Genomic DNA, 18,858 nt, shown 5'->3' with positions numbered 1-18,858 from the left:
GACATGAACTCGATGGTAAGCAAAGACCAGGAGATATTAAACCAGTGAACAGATTTTTATTCTAAACTATATATGAAAGAAAAGGTTGATAGGGCAGAGAGCAAGTCATCCTTTTTGGAGAATGTGTTGCATCTGATTATATCAGTAGAAGATATAGCGATGTTAGGTATGTAAAGAACTCTTAAATGACCTCAGTGTGCCTCATTCAAAAAGGACCTCCTGATTACTTATCACGTTGCCTATGTATTGAGACAAGAAGGTCAATTATTTGGGAACTCTCAAGGGTGTCTGCTGATGGAGCCCCCATTGCATTTTATCATTGTTGTAAACTTGCCTTAGGCACCTATAAAATAGGAAGGCAATGTTAAATAAAAATCGATAATGATGATTTCCACAAACTGGTCTGCACCTTTTAGCCCCAAACTCTTCTCCTTTTTCCCAAATCGTTGAAGCACACATCTAGAATTTGAGAAAAAAATTCTTCATCGTGGATATAAAAGGCCACAGCATACATTAATTACAACATAATTAACCTGATTCTCTATGACGTACAAAATGTCTCCAGCTTGCTGAGGACTGGGCCACTCCTTTGTCTGGATATGCAGTTTTCATAAGCAGTTTTTGCCTTATCACAGGAGATAAAAACCTGCTGGAAGAAGCGGACTATAAAAGCCATGCCCACCACCCAACTGTCCAAAATCTTGCCCCTGTTTCATTTCATGTATTACATTTTATATCTCATTTGTAAAACATATTATCCAGGTTGTAAAACAAAATAAAACATTCAAATCAGTTAACAGATAATAAAAGAAAACAATATAAAACAATAAAAGAATAAAATTAAATACAATATAAATTTAAATTGTTCCAACAGACTAATTAACAAACAGACATGATGGAGCATAAACCACAATACTGGTGAATGTTGTCCTTCAATCTGATATTTTATTGCTTTGTTGCAACTGTCGCTGCCCGACGGCTTCACTCCACCTACCTTTCTTTTTCTGCGGTGACTCCTGCTCCTTGTTGACATCTGGCTGCTGCGGCGTCTGCCTGCCGTCCTCTCCAGCATCCCCAGACCGGCTTGGGCACTGCCTCCCGCCATGCTCCTCAGGTACCATAGGGCATGTGCGCCGCACGGCCCTCATTCTTATTTCCTCTATGGCGCGAACCTCAGGGGCGTCCCCCTGTGATGACATCATGCTGCCCAGATATTTAAGCCTATTGTTTATTGCTAGCTGTCGAGTTAGCAATGGATTTCCTACGGGTGGGATTCGCTCTCCGTACCCAGCTACTCTGCCTCCAACTTCTATTGGACTCTTTTCTGCTAACGGGGTACCCGCTCCTCGGGGGCCTCTCTGCTTCTTTCAGGTCTCTATCAGGAACTGGTACTCGCTCCTCGAGGGCCCATGTTCTCTGACTCGCTACCTGTGTCCATCTCCTCTTCTACTTGGAAGAATTCGCTACAGACACCATCTGTGAGTACTACTACCATCTACTCCTCAGAGCTGTTTCCCTGGAACCAGGTACTCGCTCCTCGAGGGCCTGCCTCCATTTCAGCGCCAGTGCCATCTCCTATGTGGAACTGCTGCGTGAGTACTTGCCAATGTGTCTCTGCTCCCAGGGATCTGGTACTCGCTCCTCGAGGGCCAGCTCTTCCTATCTCAGGGCTTCTCCATACTGGGGACTCTGTGAATGTCTTATTGTACTCATTATCTCAGTTCTTTTCAATACAGCACTGCTACTGGAAGAACCGCTGTTCCAGCGTCCTGAGGAATACTAGCCCAGCCAGGCTCCATCTTCTACTCACTACTGCTACCTCTGGTTGTTTCACAAACTGTCTAAATAAAGATATAATCTGTGTTTGTGTGTCCAGAACTGAGCTTGACCTGTGGCCCCTCACAGGACCTCCCCCCGTGGGCGTGGTCAGCTGCCACAGTGTCCAAGGGTCCACCCAAACCTTACAAAACATAACATGCTTAAAGTGTAACTTCTGTGAGGTACCATTCTGATCCATAAAAGAGCAGTGTGGACTCCCTCACTTATGGGAATTTATAGTGGATAGTAGGTCCACTCCAGTTATAAAAGCTAAAATTTGTAAAAACTGACATGTGACACCCACTCCAGTCTTAAGAGTTCTTACAAACTCTTTTGCATTGATGGGGCAAGAAAATCTCTCTCTCTCGTAGTCTCTTCCCAACATGCCTTAATATATCACTTGCTTTGTGACCCTGGACATGGCCATCTCTGCCTAGCTATGCTGCAACTACAGCTGGCCCCTGCCTTGCCCAATTCACTTCCACTGCTCAGGCTGTCCTCACTGAACATGAAGGAGGAGAAAGAAGACAGCAGAGCTTGCTTCTGGCCACATCTAAAATAGCTGCTTTGAAGGCCTGTTCACCTTTGTCAGACTACTTGAGTTCTTTGAAAGACTGTCATTAGGGGTCTTGTAAGGCTGAATTTGCAGGTTATCCTGTTCTCCAAGTAATGTGGGCTATTTTAATTGTATTTCAATTCATTTATTTATCTTCTGTTTTTTCAGGCACTTTAATGAGAATTGCATACAGGTAATTCTCTGTCTCTAGAAGGCTCATGATCTAAGCTTGTACCTGAGACAATGGAGAGTAAACTGATTTACCCATGGTATAGAATGTATTGCAGGAGAAGTAATGGAATTTGAACCCTCACTTCCCTGGTTCATAGCCCACTACTCTTACCACTAGGCTACTTCTGCAAGGCCTGTAAGGGCTTTGTATATGAAGGTTAAGGTTTTGAATTTGTCTCTGTATAGCATTTGCAGCTAGTGTGTAAGATGGATGCGATACGATTCTTCTGTCTGGAACTGCCTAATAATCATTTTGAATTAATTGTAGTTATTGCAAGGCCTTCATTCTTGGATCACTGTAAAGCACATTGCAGTCGTGTAGTCATGATTTTATCATGGCACGGAGCACTGTGACCATGCTCACTTTTTCAATGAATTGGGGGAATTCACAGCCAGGGCAGGTGAATGAAGCAGCTTTTAAACAGTTGTCTGGATCTGTGAATGCATTGTTAATGCCGAGTCTAGCGGGACACCTAGGGTCCTGAAGTGCAGTTTCAAATGGAGTTCAGTGATCCTAGGACAATGTGTAGCAAATGATTTGCCTTATTTTGACATTCAGAACCTCATTTCTTTTGACTTGACTATACAGAAGTCCTCAAAACTGAGTATTTGTATAATGTTTGAAACAATTAAAATGCAGATGTTTCATAAATATAGGCTTATCTCTATGCCTCATTTCTAACTTTCTAGCCTGATCTATTTTTGTTATTAATTTATTAATTTATTTTATTTATTTATTGTTTTTGTTATACCGAGTTTCATGATAGGCATCACATCAACCCGGTTTACAAATAACAAGGAGTGTAAAGCATAACGTAACGTAAAAAACAATATTTTCAATAAGAACCTTGAACTTTAAATACAGTGAATCAGAAAAAGGGAGAGGGAAAGTTACAAAAAACAAGGAAAATAAACTTGGGATGGAATTTGAATAAATTTGAATAAATTTGAATAAATTGTTCCAGCTAATGGAATGGTTTCCAGAGGACACTACTGAGAGGAGACTTCTAATGACAAGGGTGAGATGCTACAGACAGACCAGAAAGAAGGTCTATAGCAAATCTTTCTCCTCTGTGTAGTTCTGCTTAGAAATAGTGAGTGTGCAGTATGAGTTTAAAGTATAGAATGTATTGCAGAAATGTTTTTATTCTGCATCGAAAGCAAACATTTCCACTCACTATTTCTCAGAAACTTGATGTTTTATTCAGATTGCATACATCTAAACAAATATTCTTTTTACATGTTCTACAGAAAAAACAATTTTCTCTTTTCCTGGTAGACCAGTCAGCAGTGATGCAGGGGATGTGATTGATGGCCCTGTACTTGGTCCTGCTTTCCCATTTCTTTTACACACAAAAGAAAGAGCAACTGTCAGGATGCCAAACATATATACTTTGTGTGGCATAATCCCCTTAATCCTAGAGGCAATGTCATTTTAAGTAAAGCACTACAGATTTACAGAACATGGCTTGACATTGCACATTTTTCCATTGATGTCTACAATACAAGGTAAAGTAGAATAGGCAAGAATGGAAAAGCTATTGGTCTGTCTTAGGTCAAAACCTGCAGATCAGCTATCTAGTCTATTACACAAGTTCATGAACTGAATTCATTTGCTTAATTGTTTTGTTTCCAGATGTGATTAATTAAAACATGTGGCCCAGAATACATTATTTCATGCATGCAAATTGCTGGTTTATACCTTGAATATTGATTATCTTTACTATGCCTCTTTCCTATAATTCCCTTGCTCGAAAGACAATTCTTTTTTTCTAATATACACAGCACACAAAAATGTTACCAAGTTAACATTAGTTGAAAAAAATATTAAAAACAATAGATTTGGACTTGAAGCAATTTGAAATCAGGGCAAAGCAATTACATTAATAACATTGCTATGCAGGATAATGAGCCTTATTTTATATAAATGCAATCCCATAGAAATAAAAAATCTAGGCACATGATAATGTAGAAAAAAATAATAAGATATCTTATTTGACACTTTACAAATAAATGTTATATAACTATAGTTTTAAAGTGAGTATTGCTGTATTTATGAAAAGTCTTCAAGACTGCTCACCCCTATTTGAACTATTCACTAAAGCATTCCCATTACTAGACTCAACAATAATAGTAGGAGACTTTAACCTATATATAGATAGAACACCAAGAACTACAGCATGCAAAATCTTTTTAGATACGATGGAAGCAATGGAATGGTCATAATTTTGAACACATTCGCCTCACTCATAATGCAAGTCATATCCAAGATCTCATATTTGCAAGCTAAAATAATTGTTCAATACAATGCCTCACACAATACAATACCCTGGTCTGATCACCAACTAATAAAAGCTGAAATAACACTCCTCAATACTAAGCAAACAAATTCAAACAATAATCAAATGTTCACCTTCAGGAAAAATATAAAAGTGGAAATTCTAGAAGAATCAATAAAAATTGAACTAGTTGAGTTCAATCAAACTAATGCCACCACAGCCTTTAACTCATGGGATAAAATCATCAATGATATTGCTGAGAACCTAAGCCCAGCACAAACAAAAACACTCCAAAACAAACAGAATACCTCAAAACAAAATAAACCATGGTATAGTGAAGAGCTGAAATAAACTAAACAGACACTGAGGAAATCAGAGGAAAAAATGGCAGAAATACACATCCAAAAAATCCCTAGTAATATACACATCTCTTCTAACAAAATACCGTGAATAAATCAATAAAGCAAAAAAAAAAGACTACTAGGCAAAACAGATACATGGGGTAATATTTAACTTAAACACAAAGGAGTCAGTGGTTAAACACAATAACCAAATCCAAACACAACAGTGTGGAATCCAAGAAAATATTGAAAATTTTAGCCTAAGAAGGTGTCAGCAAGCATAACTTTGTGTGACTTCAAAACAAGACACCAACCGGTCTTCTAATCATTCACCTTCATCCGTAGGTTCTCCCGTCGGGTGGGGAGGCAGAGAAGGACACATGACCAGTTGACCCTCGGCACTGGAGACTGAGGCGACAGTGGAGGCGGATGCAGAGACTAGAAGAGAGGAGCTGTGTCTTCGCCACTGGAAGTCTGTGGTCCCCCCAGGAGGAGCCCGTAGGGACCCAGACCGCTGGGGCTTAGGTGGACCTATGAGAGGTCAAGAAGCTCGGTGCAAGGGCTGACTGGAGCTTCACCCCTGGAGGCCCGCAGTCACCCCAGGAGGAGCCCGTAGGGACCCAGGCCACTGGGACTTAGGCAGGTCCTTGAAGACAGTGGTCAAGAAGGAGTCCAAGGTCAAGTGCCAGAGGGAAGTCGCTTACCAGTCCGAGGTCACATACCGAGGGATCACCACTTGCCAGTCCAAAGTCACACAACAGAGAATCACCGCTTGCCAATCCGAAGTCAATACCAGGAATCACTACTAGCCAATCCGAAGTCAGGAACCAGGAAAACCAAGACAAGACAGGAACGCGGATCCAAAGCACAGGAAGACTCACCGAAGCAAGCAGACCTGACAAACGAAGGACGTTGCCAAATCAAGGAATGAGCAGCGGAAGCTGGCTTTTATACTTCCCCTGCTCTGGCTGATAGGGAACAGCTGCAGCTAGTTAAAGAGATCAGATCCCTTTAAATCAGCCAAGGAGCCATGGCCTCATGCCTAAAGATGGCGGCAGCCATCTTGGATTTCCTCCGCAGAGAAAAACACTGCTGGACGCCGCGAGGGGTGAGCAGGGACGGCTCCCCCTGCGGCGAGCCTCAAGTCAGAACCTTCCACCGGGACTCCCGCAGCAGTTCGCCGTCACGGGCAAGGTAGGGGGACCGCAGTCGTGGCCTACCATGGCCGCAGAACACAGCAATTAGAAAGGGAATGGTGAATAAAACAGAAAATGTCATACAGCCTCTGTATCGCTCCATGGTGAGACCGCACCTTGAATACTGTGTACATTTCTGGTCACTGAATCTCAAAAAAGATATAATTGCAATGGAGAAGGTACAGAGAAGGGCGACCAAAATGATAAAGGGAATGGAACAGCTCCCCTATGAGGAAAGACAAGAGGTTAGGACATTTCAGCTGAGGGGGGATATGATAGAGGTGTTTAAAATCATGAGAGGTCTAGAACGGGTAGATGTGAATCGGTTTTTTACTCTTTCGGATAATAGAAAGACTAGGGGGCACTCATTGAAGTTAGCATGTGGCACATTTAAAACTAATCGTAGAAGGTTCTTTTTCACTCAATGCACAATTAAACTCTGGAATTTGTTGCCAGAAGATGTGGTTAATGCAGTTAGTATAGCTGTGTTTAAAAAAAGATTGGATAAGTTCTTGGAGGAGAAGTCCATTACCTGCTATTAATTAAGTTGTCTTAGATAATAACCACCACTATTACTAGCAACGGCAACATGGAATAGACTTAGTTTTTGGGTACTTGCCAGGTTCTTATGGCCTGGATTGGCCACTGTTGGAAACAGGATGCTGGGCTTGATGGACCCTTGGTCTGACCCAGTATGGCATGTTCTTATGTTCTAATGAAATAGGCATAGACATGAAATGTGAAAACTTAATCATGGAATTGGTTGCCAATCTGCTGGTTTAATTATCATATTTATTTATTTAGTTATCACATTTTCTATACCGTCATTCAGACAAGTCATCACAACGATTATGTGAATTCAGCACATCAACATCAATAATAAATGTCACGTTTTATTGACTTCAAAAAATTTGTACACCAAGGTTTTTAAAGTGCCACTGAGCAGCAAGGATAACAGGATAATTTTAGCTGGTTATCTCTACCCAACTTTTCAGTTGAACCTAACAGGATAGGTTTTTCTTTAATAATTCTTTTAAATCTAGTCAATCCAAATTTGAATAGTTAGATTTATTATAGCTAGTGTGAAGCTCGGGTTGCTTGACTAAATTTAGCCTGTTAACACTGAAAATTTGCATTTTCCAAATAAATCATAATCTGACTTCAGGAATGCCCTTGGATCCACCTCTTTTTTGCCTGGCTAAATTTACCCACCTTGTGAATTTTGGTAGTTAAATTCAGCCGGTTGTGGGACATTTTTAACCAACAGGGTTTAAGAGGTTAACTCCCAAAGTTTTCCAGTTAAACTTGTTGGAGACATGGACCCTTGAACTGAGATGGAGTTGGCATAACCTGCATGGAAGAGCCCTACAGGTCCCAACTGTAGGCAGGTGGAGCTAGACGAGGCAGAGGCCCAGATGGAGCTTCACCTTTTCCAGCTCAACTTCCCCTTGAGTTGAGCCTTTGGTTGCCAGGGCCAGCAAAACTTAGGTGGAGGCCTCTTCTTTGATTGGACAGTCCAATCCCTCCCCAAGACTTACCAACATTCCTGGTCAGCCCCTGTCACATGGTAGGAGCACAAGATGGTGCCGATGGTCATGTGACAGGGGCTGACCAATGGCACCGGTAGCCTCTGTGACATAGTAATTCAGAGGCTATCGGGGCCATTCTGAGCGAGGCAGGCACGCTGGGACAAATCGCTTGCGGGACCCTGCTGGACCACCAGGGATGTTGGTAAGTCTTGGGGAGGGATCGGGATCAGGGGCAGTAATGTTTTATAGTAAGTTTTAACGATTTGGGTGGGGTTTTTATAACTTCGTTTTTTAAGCCGCTTTCGGTTTTCCCTCTTGGTTTTTTATTCGTTTGTCAAAAAAACTAACCATGGAAAACCGAACTTTACCCCAAAGCGTCCGACTCAAAAAATGACCCGGTAGTAAAAAACGAAGCACATCTCTGTTAACAGCCACCGATAAGTAAACCAAAATAATTGCGAAAACTCTTAGGCGTCGGTTTGATCGCCGGGGAGAGGACACCTCATATATAAGACAAAAAGCACAATTTAGATAAAAAATAAAAAACAAAAAAAGTATAAAATATATAGAATAAAGAATTTGAAGAATAAAGATGGCAGCTAGTGAATGTGACAATCACAGAGTGGTTGCCTCACATATAGCTGCCGCACATTACCACACATCAGGGAGTTCCCTTGATGGTTGGTTGTTAATGATTTGTAGTACAAGGGAATGGAGGTTTTTGTTGTTGATAAGTAAAACATTGATAAGACAGTCGAAGAGAGTATTTGAAATGATTTGGCCATAGAGACAAAAACTCATAATAATATTTAGGGGTGAGGCTTCTCTTTGGAGGTGAGGCACCTGTAACTCAGTTGTTTCAACTTTTCCAGTCATGCTGGGGCTAGGGTTGAGGTTGGTGGTGGAGAGAGAAGACACTGAAAATGGGGACCCCTTCCTTATCTGGGTCCAGGCGCTCAAGGTAGGCCAACAACTGGCAAAAGAATGCTGCCTGCTTTGTCTCAGCATTGGGGGCATGCACATTGATACAATTAACTGTGCAGCCCCAGAGCCTAAACCTTAAATGCAGCATCTTGCCTGGCATGATGGCCTTGGTGTTCAGTATCTCTGTCTGCAAGACCTGCAAAAACAAGATGGTCACCCTGCCAGCTACTCCCAAGTGGAGACTAAAATCTATCTTGCCATTCCATCCCAGGCACCAGGACAATTCGGCATCTGGTGTGGTGTGGATCTTCTGTAAAAAAGACACAGAGTACCAGCCGTGCTTGAAGGTGGAAAGCACCCAGTGCCTGCTGAACTCAGTCCCACATCTGTTGGTCTTAAGGATGCAGAACGTCAAAGCCATTCTCTGTCAAATAGGATTCAGGTTCGTGCATGGTCCGCATCATCACAGAGCATCCCAGAGCGCACATTCCTCTTGAGCATTCTACTATCCAGAAAAGGAGGTGGCTCATGGGTGGCCTCTTGGCTGCACATCCCACTCCCTGGCTCTGCTCTGCTGCCATCTCCATGATTATAGCTCAAGAGGTCACCAGGCACCATAACCCTCTTTTCTTGGCCTCATGCTCATACACATTTTCCTGTCTCCCTTGCCTCACTGGATCTTTGGACTGTCGTCTCAAAGACTGAGATCACACTTCATTCCTGCCCTCTTGAGAGAGGGTCCTCTGGGACCAAGAGTCCTTCCTGCACCCTCTCCTGGGGACACCCTCCCAACCCCTTGCAGCTCTGGCAAATCACGCTCAGTGCTGGACCACCTGGGGTTAGGAAAGAAGGTGGAGTAGGGGGAAGATACCAAGTAGAGGAAGGAGGGAGAGACAGGGGTGCAAAGGAGGAACAATGGATGGTGAGATTCTGTCGAGAGGGGAGGGGTGGATCCAGAGATCTCTCCCTCCTCATGGTTGGATGAGGGGTTCCCCAATGGGAGTAAATCCATTGGGTCTCCTTCCTGGTCAAGACTTCGTGGAGGTGGATTCTCTCTTAGCATGGAAAATTCATCCCGAATTACTGATGGCACATCTTATTCTCTGGGTTCTAGATGGGGTTGGGCAATGTCAGTATTGTGCTCCTGCTCACAGGCCTAGCCACAAGCAGGCACTTACCTTCATGGCCCAAAGGCCACCGACATTGCCTGTTTTTCCCATGGTATGGAGCCGCTGATGTCATCTTTGTTGTGGCCTGGAGGCCTCAGGCTCCCTTGCGGCATGGAGCCGCTCCTCAGCCTGTCTTCCGTGGCTTGAGAGCCGCTGACAATGCTGGCTTGTTCCTTGGCCCTGCCCTGCTCCTCAGCATCAGCGGCAGCATGGCGCTGTCTAGGGTCCTCCATTCCTGCTTTCTGTTTCCTAAGGGGTGAGGCCGCATCTCTGTGCCTCATTTAAAGGGCCCGCGGCCGGATATGCCCTGGGCCCCACCTGAACACCTCCCTGGGCATCTCCTCATCTTCAGCCCTATAAAAGGGCTCTGCTTACATTCCTTCTTCACCTTGGCAAGGGGTTAGTCCTCCCTAGGACTCTTCGTTCCTGCTTCTGCCCGGCATCTCTCTAGGTTCTTTGTGGGATCCCTCGTCGTCTGTGTTCCTGGTCTATGCTGATGTTCCTGATGTCAGTCCATATCCTGAGTCTGAGTCCTGATGTTCTGTGATCCAGTCCTGATGTTCCTGGATCCCGCCTTGATGTCCTGAACCTCTGGTTCCTCGTCACTACCCTTCCTGGCATGCCATGTCATGGTCCGTGACCAGCCTCACAGGCGGGCTGTGTAGGGTTCTTCGTGGCAAAAGGCCTGCCTTCTCTTCTTTAGCACAAGCCACCGGGGGGTCATCCTTGCCTGAAGCCAAGTCCCGTCTTGGTCCTGTGTTCTGAATCTCGTTCCGGCCCTCAGATTCCCTTGTGTCTGCTCCATACATGTGTTAGATGCTGCTGGAACCTGTGCCTCTTCAGCGTGGTCCGTGAACAGCCTCAGGCTACTGTGTAGGGCACGCCCCAGTGCAGGCATCTACAGTATCTGGGACATGTTCCTCGCACTTGCTTCACTTCTCATCTGGAGTCTGCCCTGCATCCAGCATGGTCCGCAACCAGCCCCGTGGGTGGACTTAGGGCAAGCTGCGTTGCAGCCTCAACCTAGTACTTGATCTTGAATCCTGGTCTTCAGTTCCTTGTTCCTGAATCCTCATCTGAGTCCTTCCAAATTCCAAGTTCCTTGTCTGAGTCTCCACGTTCCAAGTTCCTCATCTGAGTCTCCACATTCCAAGTTCCTCGTCTGAGTCTCCACGTTCCAAGTTCCTCATCTGAGTCTTCATGCTCCAGAATCTTCGTCCGCCTTTTCTCCTGTCCAGCCTGCAGCCTCTGCCATTACCCAGCGGCCAGGTATGAAAGGGTTTGGAATGGTCGGAGGACTGCTCAGAGACCAACCTTGTGTGGTTGGCCTCACCGAGGCTGTGCAGGTCGGCGGGGTCCTGGGCTCCCAGTCTCAACCAGATAGGACTTCACCTCACCTGCCTCCGTACTTCCTTGGAGCTCCTCTACAGGTTCGCCGAGGTCCAAGAGCATACTTCTCTTGTTCCCACGCAACAGCTGCTCCTGGCCTCCCGCTCGCAACACCTTGCCAAAGCCTGTGTGTGAGCAACAGTCAGGGGGCAGGGGAATGGGGTTGTTTCCACATGGAGGAGGCAGGGCTGACCCACTTCCAGTGGGACAGTGTCTCCCTCCCCCAGAAGAGGAGTGGTGAAGATGCCTAGCACAAGGGCGTAAAACAGGACTTCTTCCTCAGGGGGAGGCACTGACCCCATGGGGATAGAGTAGCATCCTCCGAGATGGGAGGGAGGGAGAGTAAGCAATCCTACCTGTCCATCACCCATGGTTCTCTCTATCATCCATCCCAGTGGACCCCTTGCATTCCCTGCCCTGGGTAGGTACCCACCAGCAACCCCGGAGCTAGTCGCCAGGGCCAGGTGAGGTTCCCCACCTTGTTTGCTGGACCGAGGTTCCAAGGAACCATCTCCCCTGCCCATGACTTTTATGGCACCAGCTACTACTTTGGCCAGTGATGGACTCAGGGTGAGGTGGTGTCTTGGTGGCTTCCTGGGCAGGGCAGGTGTCCCTACCACTAGCTAGTGGGTGAGAAAGAAGGAGAAGCAGATCTCCTTTTTCATAGTTTTCTTCCTTTTAACTGCCCAAAAAGGGTGGGGGAGTGAGCAAGCATGACTTGAACTTTCATCTCCTCACCCACAGGCAAGGATGCCACTCTCTATCTCTCCATACCTGAAGATTGAAAGGGGAAGAGGAGCTGTGGGATAGAGAGGCGGGCTGCCCTAGTTCCCTGGCTAGAGGGTCCGACACCCTTGACTGCCTCTGTCCCTGCTCTACATTGGGGCCTTCAGCCCAGAGCCCAGCTTTTGGTTCTGGCATAGCATCTTCTGCTGTCGCTATGACCACCAGGTCTAAGGTGCCCTCTTCAGAGGGTCTGGGAAGGCACAAAGGGTGGAGGGGAATGAGGTCCACGATACCTTGCCGCCCATTACCCCTTTCCCTTTCTGCCATCCTACCCTTCTGTCTCACCTACTTGTGCATCTCCTTGGTGTTTTGCAACACCATCAAGGAAGCATGCTTTGATAGGGACTCTTTGGCCTCAGTGGCAGGGAGCACCACAGTTGGTGAAGAAGGAGGATTGGAATGCTTCTCCCTTAGGGTGGGGCTGAGTAACTGCTAGTCTCTCAGAGTCCTGGATGCCAGCAATGACACCACCCACCAATTGGTCAGCCAATTGGAGCCCAGGATCACAATCAGAGTGGAGAGGCTGGGAAGGATGGATCTCACCCAAAGGATGCTTGTCACTGTCTCCCTGATGGTCTAAGAGAGGAGGCTGTGGCACAGCTGGTGGGAGTGCCCCAGCTTGCAGCAGTGGAAGCACTCACTGAGCCTCCTCCGTGGACCAGTATATCTGGAAGTTCTCCCCTTGGAATGGAATGGGATCATCCCTTGGAATGGAATGGGATCATCTCCAGAAAGAAGAGATGAGGTGCAGCTCCCTCTCCCAGTGACCTGTCTGAGAGCAGTGAAGGGGATGGTGAATGCCCCCAGGTCACTAAGATGGAGCTAGGGGAAGACATCTGGGAGATAAGGTGGTACATTAAAAAGAAACACCCTAATCCCCTGCCCCACTATTGGTTCCACTTGGTGGAACACCCCCTCCACCACAAGCCCATCCTTGACAGCTTTGTGGACTGTCTGGAGGGACCTTACAAAAAGTATTGTCTTGCCACTCATTCTCCCCACCGCCACTACCTATTTGGCCTCGAACAGCTTAGCCAAGGAGGTGCTGTATTAAAGGGGCCGGGTGTGGTCAGCATGTGGCACCACAGCCCATGCTTGAGGGTGAGACTGGAAGACCCAACCACCGATAAGTATAGGGGGGTTTTCCACTGCTAAAACCCTGAGTAAAGTTGGCCCTGACAATCTTGCAGTAAAACCTAAGTAAAAACCCAGGTTAGGCTCAGGGCAGCTTATTACATCGGCCCCAGAGGGGCTCCCGTTTCCTGCATGCTTCCAATAACTTTAAGGCCAATCTGAATACGTTTTTGCTTTTTCTGAAACACCCTCGAGATCATAAGTATTCCCTTGTTTGCTAGCAAATATTCAGCAACATCCAATGGGCTGCCACTTTCCCCTAGTGGAAGCCCAAATCTACGGGGCCGAGAGGGGTTAATAATTGACTGATAAATTATTTTTTGTGAATCCTGTTTCTTATAGCTTCTCCTGGCACCGATGCGTCCACCCTGGATCAGGAGCTTCCCTCTGTAATTGCATAATATATATCCAAGTTCCCAAACCCCCTTAAACAGGGCGCTTGGCATTCTGCGCTTCTAATCCTCTTCCTTCCCAGCACAGGCTCAGCTGCGCTGCTGCTTCATAAGCTTTTCCCTGTGTAGTCTCCTCCATCCAGGTTCCAAACCTTCCTGAACTCGCTCTGCAAAACCAGGAAACGAAGCCAGGCTCAACCTCCCTCTCTTCAAACAGAATCCAAAATGCCAAGACACTCAGGACTGCTCATCCTTTCATTAAGCTTCGGTGACCACCATGCTGCCCTCCCACCTTGGGTTCTCAGAGCCGCTCCTCCCCTGCTGGCTCCTCATCCCCAGGTAATCCAGGTCCTTTCAGAGTCATCCTTTGGCTGCAGATTAGCCCTGGTTCTTCTCAATGAGCGGGGCACGCTCCGGGGCTCCGTTCTCTGAAGCTGGGAAGGGCTTGCCTTGGGTCCCCTGGCCAGTGGCCACCGGCTCCTGGGCATCCCCTTGAAGCTGCAGGCTGGCTCCCTCCCTCCGGTGCTGTCAGAGCGCCTTGAAAGAGTCAGGGAGGTATTTTACAAGATCCCTGCAGGAGGGAAGCAGCTTGTGGTCCAGGGATGCAGCCGGATTCACGCCGCTCCTAAAGCATCCGTGAGAGCCCCGTTCAGGGGGGACTGGGAGCTTGGATGGATTTTTTTTTTTTTTTTTTTTGCAAGCCCAGTGCTGGGAGAGGCTCCGGCTCCAGAGCCGCGCAGTCTGTGCCGGGGAATGCAGGAGACTCTGGGAGCCCGATCCTTGCAGCATCAGAGAGAATTAAGTTTTTTGAATTTGGGGTTACTCTTTGATCAGAGTAAGTTTCTCTTTCTTTAATGTTTTTCATTATCATTTCATCTCTTATGCACACCTATGGTTTTCATTATATACATCCTTTTATATTTTTGAATGGGTTTCATTTTGTTTTCCCATTTTCCAGTTCAATGTTTTGTGTGTGTGTGTAAGAGAGTCTGTGTGTGTATATATGTGTGTGTGTGTGTGTATATGTGTGTGTGTGTGTAAGAGAGTCTGTGTGTGTATATGTGTGTGTGTGTGTGTGTATATGTGTGTGTGTATATGTGTGTGTGTGTGTGTAAGAGAGTCTGTGTGTGTATATATGTGTGTGTGTGTGTATATGTGTGTGTGTGTGTGTGTGTATATGGGTGTGTGTGTGTGTAAGAGAGTGTGTATGTGTCAGTCAGTCACTTCTTTCTCATTAGCGCCGGTGACACGGCTCGGTTCTCCGTGCCGGAAGAGGGGAAGGGGGAGAACAGGCAGGGGAGCGGAGCCGGGCCCGGACCTGCAGTTTCCGAGCCGAGCCCATCGCGCTGTTGCCTTGCAGATGAGAGAGAGGAGGGAGAGGAGAGAACCCTTCCCTGCCGCTCCTTCCTAGCCAGGGCAGGAGGACCGCTGGCCACCCGGATGGGCTGCTCGCCCTCCCCCCTGCCTCTCGCCTTCTGATTGGACGCTGCCCAGCTCCCTGCATCATTCCAGCTGCTATATCTGCCTGCAGGAGGACTCTCTCCCCCCAGTACTCCGGGCAGCCCTCCCCGCCTCCTAATTATTCCGCCGGAGGAGCTGCACCAGCCTCGCTCCTCTCGGGTCCTTTCCTGTGACGTTTGGGTTGCTGATTTTTTGTTTTAATTGTGCTGCTGGTCGTGGTTTTCCTCTCCGTGTGTGACAGGGAGTTGCTGCTGCTGCTGCTGCCGCCGCCGGCGATTGAGGGCTGGCCCGGCGTGAAACTTGACCGCCATGGGAGCTGGGGGGGCGTCCCGGACAGTTCTCGGGGGGCAGCAGGGGCAGGACCTGGCGCCCTGAACATCCTCCCCGGTAAGAAGGAGGAGCCCTCATGAACCGCAACCCAAATGCAGCGGAGACCGTGCAGCTCCTGCGGCTCTTAAAGGCATCCAGTCCCGGGGGGGCTTCAGGTGAGTCCGTGCACGGCTCGTGGGTGCCTTCGTCCCACGTCTATTACTTGTTAAACTGAAACCTCACCCAAGGGGGCGCTCTCGAGTTACCCCCTTAACTTGTCGATGGGGGTCAGGGTTTCTCGGCTGCACGCTCATTGACTTATATTCAAGGCATTTTCCAAAGCTGCCCATTACTTACTACTTAGGCGTTTTTATTTTTTGGAGGGAAGGGGGGGGGGTTAAGTTTTCCCCCCATTATAATCTTGTTTTCTTCCAGCACATGGCCACAATGACTTTATCTTCGGTGGACTCGCTCCCTGGGGGATTGTCCGGCTCTGGAAAAGTTCATGAGTCTCCCCGATGCTCGGCTCAGGCTCCCTCTTATACCGTGAACCAATTAATGTGACTGCAGGTGGGGGGAGGCGATCGTGCCTGCTAATTAACGTGGACCCTGCCTTAGTCAATCAGCAATTCAGGGGGGGGACGAGGATTTCGTGTGCTCCCAGTCAGGGGGCAAAACGCACAGGGAGGAGATCGTGTGGCTTTGCAGGTGGCATTTATTGCAAGAATGACCCCGTCAGATAGTAATAATTAGCTGCGAGAGAGAGCGCGTCCAGAAACGCCACTTTTATCAACCCGGTAGCTGCCGCGCCACCCCCCGTCTCATCCTGCCTAGGTGTCTAATTTAGAAATAAACGCCTGAGGTCGGAGTAACAACCTTCCTCCTGATTTCCAGTCTCCTCTGCGAGCCCAGAAGCCGGCGCACTCTCTCTCTCTGGCCAGGGACTGGGCTGCCAAATCAACGTAGCCCTTGGGTTTCCCGAGAAGGCTGGGGCGTGTGGTTACAGTGAGGGAGGGAAAGAATCTGCGAGTTGCAGGTTTTATTTAATTCCCCCCTTTTATAGCTGCATACGGGAAATGTAGGGAGCCTCCTCTCTTTACATCAAGCCCATCCTCTAATTAGGTAGTGAGTGATTTGTTACAATTTAAAAAAAATCCCCTCCGGCCTGAGTAGCAGTCGCCCAAAAGTTAGCAGCCTGCCCTCTGCAGCGGGACCCGCTCCTCCCGTCGGTCCACATTGCTTCCTCCGGTGGATTCGCGTGCGCTTAATATTCATTAACGCGCTGACAGTCGGAGCCGCATGCATCCTCTGCAGGCTCGGTCTGGTTTCACCGCGCTTGGTCTTCCTCCTGGAGAAGGCAACTTAACCCAAAGTCACCCAATAGCAAGGGAAACAGTGCCCTGCCTGGTATTCGGCTTCATCTTCTTCTCTTGCTCACGATCTGGAAATCGCTCTTCTGCATATAGAAGTTTGTCTTATCCTCCTAGTGCATCCTTATACTGAGGGCGCGGTATATAAGGACAGCAGCTGCCTTCTGCATTACATCGTGCATTCGTTTAGTCTGCATTCTGCCAAGTGGAAATATATTATGTTGTCATTTCCAGAGAACTCTCAATCAAATTGGCGCGCAATCTTTAACTGCGCAATGTTTATTTTGAATGCTTAAAACAATTATGGATGGGTAACTTTTTTTTTTTTTTTTTTCTTTTTATATCTTTGGATCTTTTGGTTGTGCTTCGGCATTGCTCAGGCTGTCCGGGGAATCGGCTTGATTTTCATCCCAGGTGATCTGGGGTGAAGAAGAACTGGGATTGCAGTTATTTCTGAGCATTAACCCACTGGAGGTGGCCGGGGAGGGCGTCGTGCCGAGCAAACGATTGCAGTTAATAGCAGGTGAACACCGCAGCCAGAATCCCGCTATGCCGAAAGCTAATACGGGGCTCGCCAGTTACCAACCCCACTAGAGATCTTGCTCAGGGACTGATTTTTGATTCTCTTCTTACGGCAGAGGGTGACGTGACCTTTAGGACGACTTGTTTCTCTTTCTGGAGTGCCTTTCCGTGCTAAGGGCGATGGTTTTCAAAGCTTGAATTTTACCTGAGCGGCATCAATGTCTGATTTAGGGGTTATTGGTGATCATTATTAGGAATCCTGATGTTTAAAACTAGCCCCATGTGTCTCTAAAACCTTGCCAAATTCGCCCCATGCTCCGTCATGCTGACTACTTTCAACGCAAGCTCTGTAGCCGCGTGAGAGGCAAGGAAGCCTTTTGTGAGCTTCCCGTACAACAGACTGGGCTTCTAATTTGCACTCGGAGCTTGGAAGTTGTTTTTTTTTTTTTCTGCTCGGGGGCTGAGCCGAAGCCGCCGCCTCCCCAGCCAATCGCGAGCCGGGAGAAGCAGCGCAGGACGCAAGGGAAGGAGAAACCTGCGAGGAGGGGGAGAATGGAGAGGAGCCGCCTGGTAAAGCAGGTAAGAGCCGCCGTCCTGCTTGCACTGGGGCCACTCGGCGAGATGTGTTCTTGGACCTTCAGACTTTGGGGGGCGATTTCTGGCTTCAGGTAAAACGTGGCACTGGCATTGCTTTCCCGTGCGGCTCTGGGAAAGGATTGAGTCTTAGTTTCACTTCAAACAGCAGAAGGTGATGCGGATCAGCTGTCAGTTTCGTCTTTAGTCGTTTTGTGTGTGGTTTAAAGGGGCAGTGCGGCCCTGGCAGGGCATCGGGAGGGTTTGTAAGCGCTGATGCAGGCTCTAAATAGGTGAAAAATGCATGGAAGCGATGAAGAATTCAGTTATCACAGGATATAGTGAAATAAGTGTATGCCAGTGAGACATTTCAAATAAAACCGAGGAACAAGTTGCTCAGTTGCACTGTCTGATTACCAGCAGGAACCCCAGTATACAGTCATTCTGACTGGACAGTTAGCAGAGCTCCCAATTTAATCTAGAATCTGCCCAGTTTTGGGTTCTTTTCCTCGATGCATGACCAGGAACACCAAAATGCAGTTATTAGGCAGCATTTTGTGAGACTGAAAAATGAGCATAATTCAGATATGATCTCCCTTACCAAACTTTTCACACGCGCGATCTTCACCCTTCAGGTGAGGTCTCCTTTATTCCTGCGCAGCCTCTCCACGTTTTATATCCAAGGACAATCAGTGTCTGGGATCTGGTGCTCATTAGTCTGCAGCAGGAGCTGCTTTCCAGTGCTGTCACATCTGAGGGGAAACCTAAGCGCAAAGGTCACTGGAGAACTGCGGTCTCTTTCTTGAATTCTGTATTTCCACTGAGGCGAAATGAAAACCTCTCTGTGACTTCTCCTGGCCCTGCTGGCACTTGCATTGA

At 47.3% G+C, this 18,858-nt stretch overlaps 1 protein-coding gene across 2 annotated transcripts in view; it reads left to right on the top strand.

Moving 5' to 3' along the window:
* The first annotated feature begins 15,032 nt into the window (after positions 1-15,032).
* Positions 15,033-18,858, top strand: part of BRINP3 (BMP/retinoic acid inducible neural specific 3) — a 714,331-nt gene continuing 710,505 nt past the window's right edge. The window contains exon 1 of one of the 2 annotated variants that reach the window (XM_029618365.1): positions 15,033-15,690. The gene's annotated coding sequence lies outside the window, so the exon portion shown is untranslated. Of the gene's footprint in view, positions 15,691-16,342; positions 17,986-18,858 lie in introns of those variants that run through there. The other variant, XM_029618366.1, reaches the window with a different exon arrangement.

Source organism: Rhinatrema bivittatum, chromosome 10 (genome assembly GCF_901001135.1).
Source record: "Rhinatrema bivittatum chromosome 10, aRhiBiv1.1, whole genome shotgun sequence".
In the NCBI taxonomy this organism is placed as follows: domain Eukaryota; kingdom Metazoa; phylum Chordata; class Amphibia; order Gymnophiona; family Rhinatrematidae; genus Rhinatrema; species Rhinatrema bivittatum.
The sequence above is the reverse complement of the archived record's forward strand: the minus strand, read 5'-3'. Positions and strand labels throughout refer to the sequence as shown.